Source organism: Pan troglodytes, chromosome 16 (assembly GCF_028858775.2).
Source record: "Pan troglodytes isolate AG18354 chromosome 16, NHGRI_mPanTro3-v2.0_pri, whole genome shotgun sequence".
In the NCBI taxonomy this organism is placed as follows: domain Eukaryota; kingdom Metazoa; phylum Chordata; class Mammalia; order Primates; family Hominidae; genus Pan; species Pan troglodytes.
The window spans coordinates 10,966,223-10,980,472 of NC_072414.2; the positions used below are offsets into that span (position 1 = coordinate 10,966,223).

The 14,250-nt window shown below is 37.3% G+C and overlaps 1 protein-coding gene across 21 annotated transcripts in view; it reads right to left on the bottom strand.

Moving 5' to 3' along the window:
- Nucleotides 1-14,250, bottom strand: part of LOC112205572 (serine/threonine-protein kinase Nek4-like) — a 497,070-nt gene that overhangs the window by 319,997 nt on the left and 162,823 nt on the right. For 7 of the 21 annotated variants that reach the window (XR_010151571.1, XR_010151570.1, XR_010151572.1 and 4 more), the window contains 6 exons: nucleotides 9,617-9,740; nucleotides 9,029-9,173; nucleotides 6,026-6,052; nucleotides 5,711-5,807; nucleotides 1,795-1,921; nucleotides 841-936 (listed from right to left, as the gene is read on the bottom strand). The gene's annotated coding sequence lies outside the window, so the exon portion shown is untranslated. The other 14 variants (XM_063794590.1, XM_063794591.1, XM_063794593.1 and 11 more) reach the window with 7 other exon arrangements.

The following is a 14,250-nucleotide window of genomic DNA, read 5'->3' on the forward strand; positions in this document are numbered from 1 at the left end:
CTACTTTGGGTACTTGGATATTGGAATTGGTTTCGGTGTCCCCTCGTGAGTACACTGAGTGATGAAAAAACTCATACAGTCACAGTTAAGGGGGTTGACTGAAATTTCACCTAGAGTTTTAGACTCCAGGAAGGTTGAATTAAGTAAACACAAAGTCATGTCATTACATATATGAGACATTCCTTCCTTGAACTCAATCTTCTTATCAGGTTAGAGTGTGGAGACAGAGCATTGGGTTTGCCTCATGATGTCATCTAAAAATGTTGTTTGTTTGCAATAGCATCTTTTGTAGACTTGTGGTGTCCAGACCAGCCTCTACACAACTGTTGATTTAGGATACTGTGCGAAATCATATCTTCCATGCAGTGAAAGTTTGTCTGGGGACTCAGTGCTCAGCACTTTGTCATCTGTGCCTGTGACATCATGCTATTCAAGATTTATGGATATCAATGGGAGTTCAATATGTAGTTCCATGGCTTCGTAGGCCTTTTAGGCATGGTTCCTGAAAACAGCTCTGCTGCTACTAAGAAGGGTGCAATGGCCTCTTAATAGGAAGCTGTGTGGAGAATTAGTGGGCAGCCAGTACACATGCAGAGTCATCAGTCAGCCTGTTTCTGTCTCTCAGATCACTGCATGGAGGGTTGGAGATATGCTGTATACTGTTATTTTATTTTATTGTTTTTTTGCCTACTAAGATTTCTCTTCTTGTGCACAACATGTATATATCACTCAGTAGCATTCACCTGCAAAAACTCTGTTGTAAAGTTTTATTCCCAGGCCTCTGGAAGCAGGGACTGCCCTAAACCAACTTATTAGAAATATTTTTTGTACTCTGCTTACCTGCTATCTTGATGGCTTTAGGTTGGCCAAGGGCAATATAATTCCACCATGTGAGTATCAACAGAGTGCACGGTCCTGCAAAGTTCCTGATGGAGCCTGTAGAATGAAGAGAACTAAATTAGAACAGGTTTTCTGAAAGGTTTGAAGGTAAAGTTGTCTTTGGATTACTTGAAGAAGAAATCCCTGTACCAAGAAAACATGATCCTGAATGCAGAAATATGATTTCTGTTGCCTGTCACTGACATTTCTTATTCTTGCCTTATATCATCTGGAATTCATGTCTTCCGAAAAGGTTAGTGGGGTCCTGAATATATTCTGCTAAATGCTGTCCTAAAATGGGGCTTTCTGGGATATGTGAAAAACAGGCATCTTCCTTTCAAGAAGGGGATGCTGACGCTCTAATGACTAGGTAGTGGGGAAGGAGAAAGAGGATAAGAGTCCTTGGAGCTTGAAGGTACCTTCCTGAAGGAGTGGCACCTGGGTTTCGAATGTTGCCTAGAAAAGAAAAGCCAGTTTACTATTCTCTCCCTACATGCCCACTTGTATCTGGAGGCAAAAGTTTTTTGCTGATGTCTTTACTTGCTTACTTTTCTTAAAAAAATAATAATAATATTAAAAAACATATTTATTTTGAAATAACTGCAGATTTACATAAATGCACATAGGTAAGTACAGACTGTTTCATATACCATTCAGATAACTAGAATATGAATATCTATTATAACCATAGCATATCCATGAAAACTAAGAATTTAACTGTTTTTCAAGATTATTAACTGATCTACAAACTTCCTTCATATTTTACCAGGTTTTCTAATAATGATATACTTATCTATTCCAGGACCTAATCCAGAATACCACCTTACAATTACTGTCAGGTATATTACTTACTACTTGGTGCATAACAAATTACTACATACCTTAGTGGCTCAGAACCACACACATACTACTCACAGTTTCTCTGGGTCTTCGGTCTAGATGTAGGGGATGGCTCAGGCTGAGGCTCAGCTGGGGTAGGGTCTCCTTCCAAACTCACATGATTGTTCTTAGGATTCAACTCCCTGCCCTCATCAGGAACTCACTGATGTGTTATTAAAATCACTTAAAATTAATACTAATTTATCAAAGATATTTCAAAACAATACAATAATAATAAAGAAGTAGAAAATAGATCACTTCCCATTGTATACTATGAATTCGTTTACCCTGATTGAACAACTACACAAAGATATTTCAAATAAGGAAAATGAAGACCAATATGCCTTATAAATACAGAGACAGAAATCACCAGGGAAATATTATCTAATGAAATCAGCAACATGTAGAAAGTATTAGACACTATGGCAAAGGGTATTTACCTCAGGAATGCAAATTTGGTTCAACATATGATACAATTAATGTCATACACTATATTAATAAAGAATAAAAACTACACAATCGTCTCAGAAGGTGTGCAACAAGCACTTGAAAATTCCCAGATTCAGTATTATAAAAACATGCAGAAAATTAGGCAGATAAGAGAACTTTCTTCATTTCAAAGGGCATCTATGAAAAGCTCACATATCATCATAAGTAATCTAAAAGGTTCACTAATTTCTCTGATATTAGAAACAAGTCAAATATTTCCACTCTTGACACTTGTTTGCAACATTGTACTGGAGAATGTAGACAGGGCAATTCATTTAGAAAAATAAATATAACGTTTCTAGTATGGAAAGGAAGTCAAACTCTGACCGTTTGCAAATGACATGATCTCATGTATAAAAAGTCCAAAGGACTCTATCAAATATGTTTAGAATTTAAAGATGAGTTCAAAGAAGTTTGCAGCATATAAAATACATAAAATATTTTAAATTTCTCTATACTAGCAATTAACAATCTAAAAACAAAACTCAGAAAATCGTTCCAATTAAGATCACATCAAAAATACTTAGGAATAACCTTATCAAATTAAGTATAAGATATATACACTAAAAACTACAGAACACATATTGTTAGGTTGGCAATATTTTCCAAATGGATCTATAGAATTAATGCAACTTCTCTCAAAATACCAGGTGGCATTACCTTCCCCTAAATTCAGAAGGTTATCCTAAAATTATATATAATATAGATCATGAGCAGCCAAAACACTCTTGAGAAGGACAAAAAGGGTTTGCATAGTAGACATATGCTTCTTGATAGCAAAACTTACTACAAAGTAATAGTAATCAAGATTTGTGGTACTAGTATAGGGATATATGTATTGATCAATGGAGTAGAGAATATAATACTGAAAAATGAATCCCTACATTTATGGTGAAACGCTTTTATACTGTGGCCAAATAAATTAGGTATGAAGCAATATTTTCTTGTCAAATGTTTGTGGGTCAAGTGGATATCCACATGCAAGTTAGACTCTTGCCTCATACCAGAAACATAATTGACTCAAAATGATAATCCATCTAAATATAAGAGCTAAACAGGGCCAACCCATAAAAAGGAACACAGGAATACATCTTTGTGGTCTCTGGTTAAACAATGTTTTAAGATATGACATTGAAAAGCACAAAGGAAAGAAGAAAATATAGAAATATTAAACTTCATTAGAATTAAAATCTTTTGCAATTTAAAGTCCACCATCAAATATAAAGAGGCACCCAAAGAATGGCAGAAAATATTTGAAAATTGCAAATTTTATAGGTGATAATGGTCTATTATCCAGAATATACAATGTCTTACAACTCAAAATTAAAAAGGCAAATATCCCAATCAAAAATGGCAAAATCTTAAATAGCCAACTCTCAAAAGAAAGCCATAGTCATATCCAAAATCACATGAAATTATGCTCAATGTCTTTTGTCATTATGAGGTAGGAGACTGGAAGGACTTGTTTTCTGGTTTCACAACCTTGATGACCAAAATAAGATCTGCTCCAGACAGGATAAAGGGAAAAAACTGACAGAAGCCTGTACATTGTGGTAAATGTGATCCCTGGCAGTCTTCATTTGTCACTCATATGACACTCCTACCAACCACATAACTGTGTACAAATTCCATGGCCACAACTCAGAAGTTATTGCCCCTTTCCATGGAGACAACCTAGAAGTCACTGCCACTTTCCTGCCTCAATTTGCATTGACCTGCCCCTCAATTTGCATATAATTAAAAGTGGGTTTGATTGCATATAAACACAGTTGCCAGGAGGCCTATATGTTGCGAACTCTGAACACACTGCTTAAGAGTTAGCCCTGCTCTGCTAGGAGCAGTACCATTCAATAAAATATTGCAGTCTAACATCACCCACTTGCCCTTAAATTCTTTCCTGGACAAAGCTAATAACCCTCTCAGGATAAGCCCCAATTCTGTGACTCACCTGTCCTACAAAAATTAGGTGAAGGCAAATCTAAAAACCATGAGGTGTACTTCAAAAATCTAAAAAGCATATTGCTAAAAAATATAAGTTGGAAAAGGTAAAATACTGTGAAAAGGCAAACTTGTTACCTCCTAAATAAGGTTTTTAATTTGCATAAATTAGCTACACTCTTTGTGTTACAAAGTTCTTCAGGATTTGGAAAACATTATGATGTATCCACCATTACAGTATCAAAGAGGAATTTCACGGTCCAAAAGAAATCTTCGGTAGTTCACTGATTTCACCTATCTCTCTCCCAAGCCCCTTGTTACCACTGAACTCTTTACTGTCACTACACTTTTTCCTTTTCTACAGAGTCATATAAATGGAATTACACAGTATTTTGACTGTTTCAACTTGTATTTTTCTACATAGCCATATACCTTGTTCAGGTAGCATGATTAAATTAACAACATCAACTTGCTTGCAGGGAGTGCTAGATTACATACAAATGAGAATGAGTGGATCCATTTATATGGTGCTGGATTAGGTCATATGGTGTTGGAAACATTAGTAGAAATTATAAAATTACCAAATTACCCTGGAGCACAATTAAATTCACAGACTGGCGCATACAATAGTGACTGAACAAAAGAAAATGCCAAACAACAACAAAACCAACCAACCACACAACATCAAACTTTAATTATGGAGGTATTTCAAAGTGATACAAGAGACAACTTAAAAACCTTCCAATAGCCAACACTGGAACAATTTGTGCAATTAAAAAAAAAAAAAGCGGCCAAGCATGGTGGCTCATGCCTGTAATCCCAGCACTTTGGGAGGCCGAGGAGGGTGGATCATCTGAGGTATGGAGTTTGAGACCAACCTGGCCAACATGGTGAAACCCCGTCTCTACTAAAAATACAAAACTTAGCCAGGTGTAGTGTCTCATGCCTGTAATCCCAGCCAGTCAGGAGACTGAGGCACAAGAATCGCTTGAACCCAGGGGGCAGAGGTTGCGATGAGCTGAGATCGCACCATTGCACTCCAACCTGGGCAACAGAGAAAGGCTCTGTCTCAAAAAAAGAAAATAGCACATACGCATTGTAAAATAAATCTCCATATTTAGATAATGATATAAATAAAAGATGCATGTATAAATGAATAAATTAATACACATGAAATAATTGGAAGAGAGTAGGCACATGTTTATGGTGAAGGTTTAAAGGAATTTGTAGACATTCTGCCAATAATGAATGTCTACTCTGGTTGACAGTTTGTACTCTTGTAGAGTTTGTACTCTTGGTATGATATGATGAGAATGGCACTTTTTGGCCAGGCACAGTGGCTCACGCCTGTAATCCCAGACCAGCCTGGCCACCACATTAAGACCCCATCTCTATAACAAAATAAATATCACTTGAGCCCAGGAGTTTGACCCCGGCCTGGGCAACATGGTGAAACCTTGCCTCTACCAAAAATCTAACAAACAACAACAACAACAATAAATTAGTCCAGCATGGTGGCACATACCTGTAGTCTCAGCTACCCTGGAGGTTGAGAGGGAAGGGTTCTTAAGCACAGAAGATGGAGGCTGTAGTGAACCAAGCTCATGACACTGCACTCCAGCCTGGGAGAGAGAGTGAGACACTGTCTCAAAATTAAATCAATCAATAAATAAAAATGACACTTTTCCTTGTGATCTTCCTCCCCTAAACCCACAAATCCAGTCTTATCATTAGAGAAACATCAGACCAATCCCACATTAGTAATATTAATGGCATCAAAAATAAGGAAACTCCGAAAAACTGTGACAGTCAGAGAATTCTAAGGAGACATGACATGTACCTGTGATGAGGTATCCTGGATGAGATTCTGGAATAGAAACAGGACATTAAGTAAAAACTAAAAAAAAGTGAGTAAAGTATGAAGAGTAGTTATAGTGTTATAAAACTGATTGGTTGTGACAAATGTCCTACATTAATGTAAGAATTTCATAAAAATGGAAACTTCGTGGGATATATGGAAATTCTATGTACTACATTTACAACTGTTTTGTAAACCTAAAACCATTCTTAAATTTATAAGGTTTCTTTATCTTTAAAGTCACTGCTGACCTTATAAAACAACATGAGCAATATGTTTGATGGCCCTTAGTGCATCTCCTGAGCTTCACCATCTTCCTTAATCACTGAAAGTAGTTATTACTGTGAATTACTTGTTATCCTCTAGTTTGTGTTTATTATATTTACCTCTGTGTTTATATTTCTAATATCAGTAATGTTTATTTTTCTGGTCTTCAAACACACATGCATGGTTTTAATGTATTTATGTCCCTAGTTTAATCGTGAGAAATCATGAGACAAATTCATATTGTGGGAAAACCTACATAATATCTGACCTGTACTTTTCAAAAAAGTCAAGTTCACAAAAAATAAGTGAAGACTGAGAAATCTGCAGACTGGAGAATACTTGATGTGTCAGGTGGACCCTACGATGGTGCCCAGTGAACCTCACCTGTAAGAAATACACTGCTTACGTTATTTCATGTGCTCTATTGAGTGGCCTCCTCTCTGTCTCTCATGACCAACACACCTGAACTTAACATTTTTCCAATTCAGAGTTTTCCTAGAAAGTGGCTGTCTTGATATGAATGTAGTGGTCACAGTTCTGAAAAGTGCCATAAGGGCATCTGACAGTATTTAAAAGGTTACAGTAATCCAACCCCAATGCCCATCAATCAATGAATGGATAAGGAAACTTACGTGTATATATATATATATATGACTACTACTCAAACATAAAAAGGAATGAGTTAATGGCTTTTGCAGCAACCTGGATGAGATTAGAGATTATTATTCTAATTGAAGTAACTCAGGAATAGAACACCAAATATCGTAGGATCTCACTCATAAGTGGGAGCTAAGTTATGAGGATGCAAAGGCATAAGAATGACACAATGGACTCTGGGAACTCAGGAGAAAAGGGTGGGAAGAGGGTAAGGGATCAAAAACTAGAAATAGAGTGCAGTGTATACTGCTCAGATGATGGGTGCACCAAAATCTCACAAATCACCACTAAAGAACTTACTCATGTAACCCAAACCACCTGTTCCCCAATAACCTATGGAAATAAAAACAAATTACAGTAAGAAGGATGCCTGGTCAAGGATTGGACAATTAGGCATTGAGTCATCTACCAGGATAAATAAGTATCCTATGAAAGGTGCACTGTCAACATCCAGGACCAATTTCCTGGGGTCCTGTTGGACAGCGTTATAATTTGAAGCCATTGTCCCAAGAGAGACCTCAAGAGAATATTAGATACTACAAAAATACAACACAGACGTAGAGGTAATTTTATAAATCATGGCTCAAAGATCCCATGGAGAAGGAAGATAGAAAGGGTAAAGTGTTACTTGAAAGTTTACAGAGTTGCAGAGTGCAGCTCTCTCAAGACAGAAATACTCATCTTGAGACTGTTTGCCTTAATCTCAGAAATATAAGCAGAGACTATTCGAAGTTGGTTTCCAAATCCAACTCTTCATTTCGATCAACAACCCATCTTTCTCTCTCTCTCCTTTTATTCTTCCTATCTCATAAACGATGGTCATGTGAATCTCACTGTAAGCAGTCGCTGCTGACGCAGGCACGTTACAGTCATCATGAAATGCTTTGCTCTGACCATTTGTCACTCTTGTCAACTCCACTTGTTGATACTTGGAAAATGAAACAGGCCTTGGTGTTCCCTGAAGACTGTACTGCATGATGAAGAAACTCATATAATGTATAATTTAGAATGTTGAGCATATTTGCAATGAGAGTTTCAGCTTCTATGAGGGCTCAGTTCAGTGAACAGAAAGCCCTAATTTCAAATATAGGAGTCATGCACCTTTTAAGCTTTATTCTCCATTCAGGGTACAGGGTGGAGAGGGGTTGGGTTCAGGCCTCATGATGTGGTCAGACAATGAGATGTTTTCAATAGCATCTTTCTGAGAATTCTGGTGGCCAATCCAGCCTCAGTACAATGTGGTCACAGGTGGTTTACTGTCTTGTGAGAAATCATAACTTCCATGCTATGGTGGTAGAGTTTGGGAGCTCAGTGCTCAGCACTGTGTGTGTTCTCTGTGCCAGGGATATCACAGTAGCACAGTTTTGTGTCTATCACCTTTCCTATCTTAAACCTGGGCACTCAGAACTCATTGACCCTCTTGCTACCTAGAGATGAGTCTCTCCTTAGACACATCTACTTCCATCTCCTTCATGGCCTGCCACTTGGTGATTTTTTTTTTTGCTGAATAGTTTGGTGATGAATGGACCTTCACAGTACACATCATAACAGACCATATGTATGCATGGAAATGAAGAGAAAAATGGGATTTGACAAGTCACTTACCTTATAGAAACTCCCCTTATAATGAAATGAAAAGAGCAAACTTCCATTTACTAAGATTGTCCATTTTTTTTTTTTTGAGACACAGTCTTGCTCTGTCCCCCAGGCTGCAGTGCAGTGGCAGGATCTCAGCTCACTGCAAGCTCCGCCTCCTGGGTTCACACTGTTCTCCTGCCTCAGCCTCCTGAGTAGCTGGGACTACAGGCGCCCACCACCACGCCTGGCTAATTTTTTGTATTTTATTAGAGATACGGTTTCACCGTGTTAGCCAGGATGGTCTCAATCTCCTGACCTTGTGATCCACCCGCCTCAGCCTCTCAAAGTGCTGGGATTACAGGCGTGAGACACTGTGCCCGGCCTGAGATTATCAATTTAAATGAGGCTCTCCTTCCTATGGGGTGAATTGTAAGCTCAGAGGGGTAAGGTTTATTTAATTATAAATGTCCCAAATAATAGCACCTGAATTACTGCTACGATCTTCTCTGAAGTAAGAAATATGGTCAAGGGCAGCTGTATCTCTTACTCCACGTCTCCTGGATGCAGGAATTTATTTTCTCACTGGAGCTATAAAGCTGGTATGGAGAATGTAGCCCATGATCACGGTCTGAAAAAGCAAAAATAGTCCTAACTTCGTGGATATCCTTGGGAGTGTAGCACACAGTCCCATGGCTTAGTAAGCTTTGTGGGCACCGTTCCTGGAACAACCCTCGTGCTCTCCCGTAAAGTGGTGTGGCCTGTGAACGGGGAGCTGTGTGGGTGATGAGGGGACAGTCCTCCCTGCTGTGGGGATCTTTGTTTAACCAGCACAGATGCAAAGTCAGCACTCAGCCCGTGTCCATCTCTTAGATCACTGCATGGTGGGCTGGGGTATGTTGTACTGTGCTCTTCTTTCCTTTTTTCTATTAGGCTATTTCCACCTCTGCACAACACACTCTGTATCACTAACATGCCTCGCTTTCATATGCCTGGTGTCTAAAGGTTCATTTCAGGTCTCTGTAAGCAGGAATCAGCCGACAACCCCATGATTAGAAGCTTTTATTTTCATACCTAGTGAACCTTCTACACTATGATATTGTCTATGCTGCAGCTTTTGGGCCTCTCACTGGACAAAAGAAATCCATGATGTTATAGCATCAGGGGACTGTGTGGTGCCATGAATTCATGATGGAGTCTGCATAATAAAGAGAACTTAATTATCATAGGGTATTCTCAAAGGCTTTAAAAAACTTTAAAACTTGAACAAGAGAATCTCTAAACTAAGAAAACACTCCTAATGTAGAAATATTATTTATGTTCCCCATCACTGGTGTTTCTCAATCTGGTCTGGAAGTCATGTCTTCCAAAATGTCTTTAGCAAGATCCCACAAAGACACTACCTCAAAGTGCCTGAAAATAGGGCCTTCTAACATATGTGGGGCAGGCACTTTTCTTTGAAAAAGTGGTTACCGATGTATGAACTGGTGACTGGGTAATGGAGCATATGATGGGAAAGAAGAAAATGGATGAGAGTCCCTGGAGCTTGATGAGGTGCCTGAAGCCTGAAGCAGGTGCCCTGTGTAGGAATGGAGATAACAAGGCAAGTACTTTGCCTTTCACTCCCTGCATCTCCACTCATCCTCTGATCCAAGGTTTCTTGTTGTTTATGTCCATCTGTGTTGGTATTTTTTTTTGTTCCTAAATAATACATTTTAAGAACAGTTTTATTTGAAAATAATTTTAGTTTTACAGAAAGTTGCAAAGATAATACAGTTTTACATAATCTACAGCTTCCTGAAATGTTAACAACTTATGTAACCAGAATGTATTTATGAAAACTCAGAAATTGACAGTGGTACAAAACTATTAACTGAAATACAGACTTTCTTAATATTTTGCCAGGTTTTCCACTGATGTCATTTTCTGTTCTAGAATCTAATTACATTTACTGTCAGGCATATTACCTATAGGTTGCTGTATAACATATAACCGCACAGCTTAGATGTTCAAACCCACATATAAATATTACTTAACATTTTCTCTGGGTCAGATGACCCAGGCTGAGGTTTCAAGTGAAGCCTCCCCGGGGGAAGGATCACTTTCCCAGCTCATGTTAGTGTTGGTAGGATTCAATTTTTTTCTAGGTTGTGATGACTTCACTGGTGAATTATTCTAAGCCCTTTGAGAATTAATAACAATCCCTTATTAACTAATCTTTCAAGAAAAATTATAAGAACAGAGGAGTAGAGAACAATTCCCAATACACCTCATGAAGCCCGTTTTCCCTGATAGCACAACTGGACAAAGAGATTTCAAGAAAGGAAAATTACAGACAAATATGACCCATGAAACAGAGGCAAAAATTCTGAAGGAAATACTATCAAAATAAACCTGTAGCCTAATAAAAATATACATTATGAGCAAAGTCATTTGTCCCTGAAATATGTTTTATTAAACATACAAAAACTATTAGTGTAATACACTATATTAATAGAATGAAGGACAAAGCTTCATAATTATCTCTAAAGATACAGAATAAGCAGTTGAAAAATCCAAAACACATTCACAATAACAAGGCTGAGCAAATTAGGCATGGAAGGAAATTTTCTTAAGTGATAAAGGGCATCTATGAAAAACTCACACAACAACACATGATGAATGTTACATATGATGAATGTTTCAGTAATTTCTTCAAAAAATTAGCAACAGGACAAGGATGTATGCTGTTGGTACTTTTATTCAGTATTGTATTGGAACATGTAGCCAGGGTAATTAGGCAAGAAACATAAATATAAGACTTCTAGAATGGAAAGGATGAAGTTAAGCTATCTCTATTCATAAATGACATAATCCTGTGTATAGAACATCTTAAGGAATAGTGCCACAATAAATATACGTGTGCATGTGTCTTTATAGCAGCATGATTTATAATCCTTTGGGTATATACCCAGTAATGGGATTGCTGGGTCAAATGGTATTTCTAGTTCTAGATCCTTGAGGAATCACCACACCGACTTCCACAATGGTTGAACTAGTTTACAGTCCCACCAACAGTGTAAAAGTGTTCCTATTTCTCCACATCCTCTTCAGCACCTGTTGTTTCCTGACTTTTTAAAGATCGCCAATCTAACTGGTGTAAGATGGTATCTCATTGTGGTTTTGATTTGCATTTCTCTGATGGCCAGTGATGATGAGCATTTTTTCATGTGTTTTTTGGCTGCATAAATGTCTTCTTTGGAGAAGTGTCTGTTCACATCCTTCACCCACTTTTTGATGGGGTTGTTTGTTTTTTTCTTGTAAATTTGTTTGAGTTCATTGTGGATTCTGTATACTAGCCCTTTGTCAGATGAGTAGGTTGCAAAAATTTTCTCCCATTCTGTAGGTTGCCTGTTCACTCTGATGCTGGTTTCTCTTTGAGAGATAGCATTAGGAGATATACCTAATGCTAATTGATGAGTTAATAGGTACAGTACACCAGCATGGCTCATGTATACATATGTAACAAACCTGCACGTCGTGCACATGTACCCTAAAACTTAAAGTATAATAATAATAATAATAAATCCTAAGGAAATCACTAAAATAAGATTAGAACCAAAAAATGAGTTCAGTAACACTTTAGTATACTAGGGCAATAAAAATCAATTCTACTTCTATATATTGTCAGTTAATCTAAAGTAAAACATAGAAAACAATTCCATTTAAAATATTGTCAAAAAGAAATAGACATTTGGGGGCAAGGGGAACAACCTAAGAAATATAAAAATAAGGAGAGATTCTTAGTTTAAATGTCAAAGTATCCGTACATAAATTGTCTTCTTTAGTTAGAAACATTCTTTCCCATGGGGGTATGAATTTACAATTCTAAACTACTCTACATGTATTTTGGACTCACTGATTATATAAAGGAGGACAACTATCTCACTGTTAGCATCGGAGGTTACATACAAGTAGTGGGAATGGGGAAACTGATTCATGTGGTCTTGAATTAGATCACAGGTGCTGGAAACATTAATAAGAATTCATGCTGAACTTTACACAGGAATAAATGGAGAAATGTTGTAGAAATGCATATACATATGTGAGTGTGAGTTACATACATACATATAATCCTTTGCTCTGTCAGATGACAAAGCATAGAATTAACAGACGCCTAGCAAAAATGAGAACACCATTGCTGAGACCTTTGTTTCTAATGCCATTCACCAATAAAGGAACTAGGAATTTGGGGAAAAATGGTTAATGGCATGGCTGGGAAGGGAATCAACACTATTAAGCTTAAGTACCTTGTAGTGCCAGAAAGTAAGAAAAAGTTAAACAACACAACCAACCAACACACTACATAAACCAAATCAAATAGCAATAATATGGGTATTTCAAAGTGGTAAAGCAGCTGACTGAAAGGCCTTCTAATGACCAGCACTAGCACAATTTGAACAATACAATAAACTAGTCTAATCACAGTGGAAATAAATATTTATTATTTGCCAATATTCCACATAATATAAATAATTGATTAAATAAATGTCAAATAAATGCTGGAGAACAGATACATTGCCTATGGTAATGAAATACAAACGATACTATAGAATTTCTGTCCTAAGGAGGTGAAGAATAATTCCCCAATGTTAAGTATGCGCTGTGCATGTGACGTTTTTTTCAAAAAGTACGACATGGAAAGGGGGAAATTAATTTTACAGTGGAGAAACTGGACCCACACTGCCTCATCCAGGTGCTCAAATTAGTATCAATAGTGATAAAACACATTTTGAGAATATATGCCCATGGTATAATGAATATTACACTCACCCCTGTCTCTTCTTCCACATCTACAACTTCAGTCTAATTGTTAGTAAAAACAATCATAGAAATCCTAAATGGAGGATGTCAATGCCACGAAAAACATGGAAATTCAGAGAAACTGCAGAGACAAAAAAGGCTTAAGGAGACATGATATCTAAATGTGTTATCCTGGAAGAGATCCTAGAACAGAAAACAAACATTAAGTAGGAAAAAAACAAATCTGATTAATATGTGGATATCAGTGAATGAGAACGCATAATGTTGGTGCGTTAATTGTGGCAAGTACCCATGCTCATATAAGAGGTTAATAATGATGGAAACTCTGTGTTGGTTGCATATTAACTCTCCATGCTGACTATGCAACTGTTCTGTAAGTCCAAAGCTAACGTAAAATAGAAAAGTTTTTTTCTTTTTTTAAAAATTCACTGCTGACCTTAACAAACTGAGTATTATCAATATTGTCGATGCCCCAAATGTGCATCTCCCCAATTTCATGGCATTTTTTACCCCCATGAAGGTTACTATTATTTTCAGTTTCCTCTGTCATTTCCTTTTTATATTATTTTTATGTCTGGGTTTATATTTCTAAATAATACGTTGTTGAGTTTTCATTATCTTCAAATTAAGATAAAGGTGTTCAAAACACGTCTATAATTCTATTCAAATAATGAGAAATCATCAGATGAATCCACATTGTGATGCTTCCTATAAAATACCTCACCAGTTCTTTTCTTAGAGGCTCAGATTCTTCAAGATAAACGAAGACTGGGAAACTGTTGCACATCAGACAGGACCTGATGTGGCTGGTAGACCTTAAGATGGTGCCCAATGATCCCCCCCTGCCAGGGTGCATGACCTTGTATTGTAATCCTCTCCTTGTGAGTATAGGCATGAAATGTGAC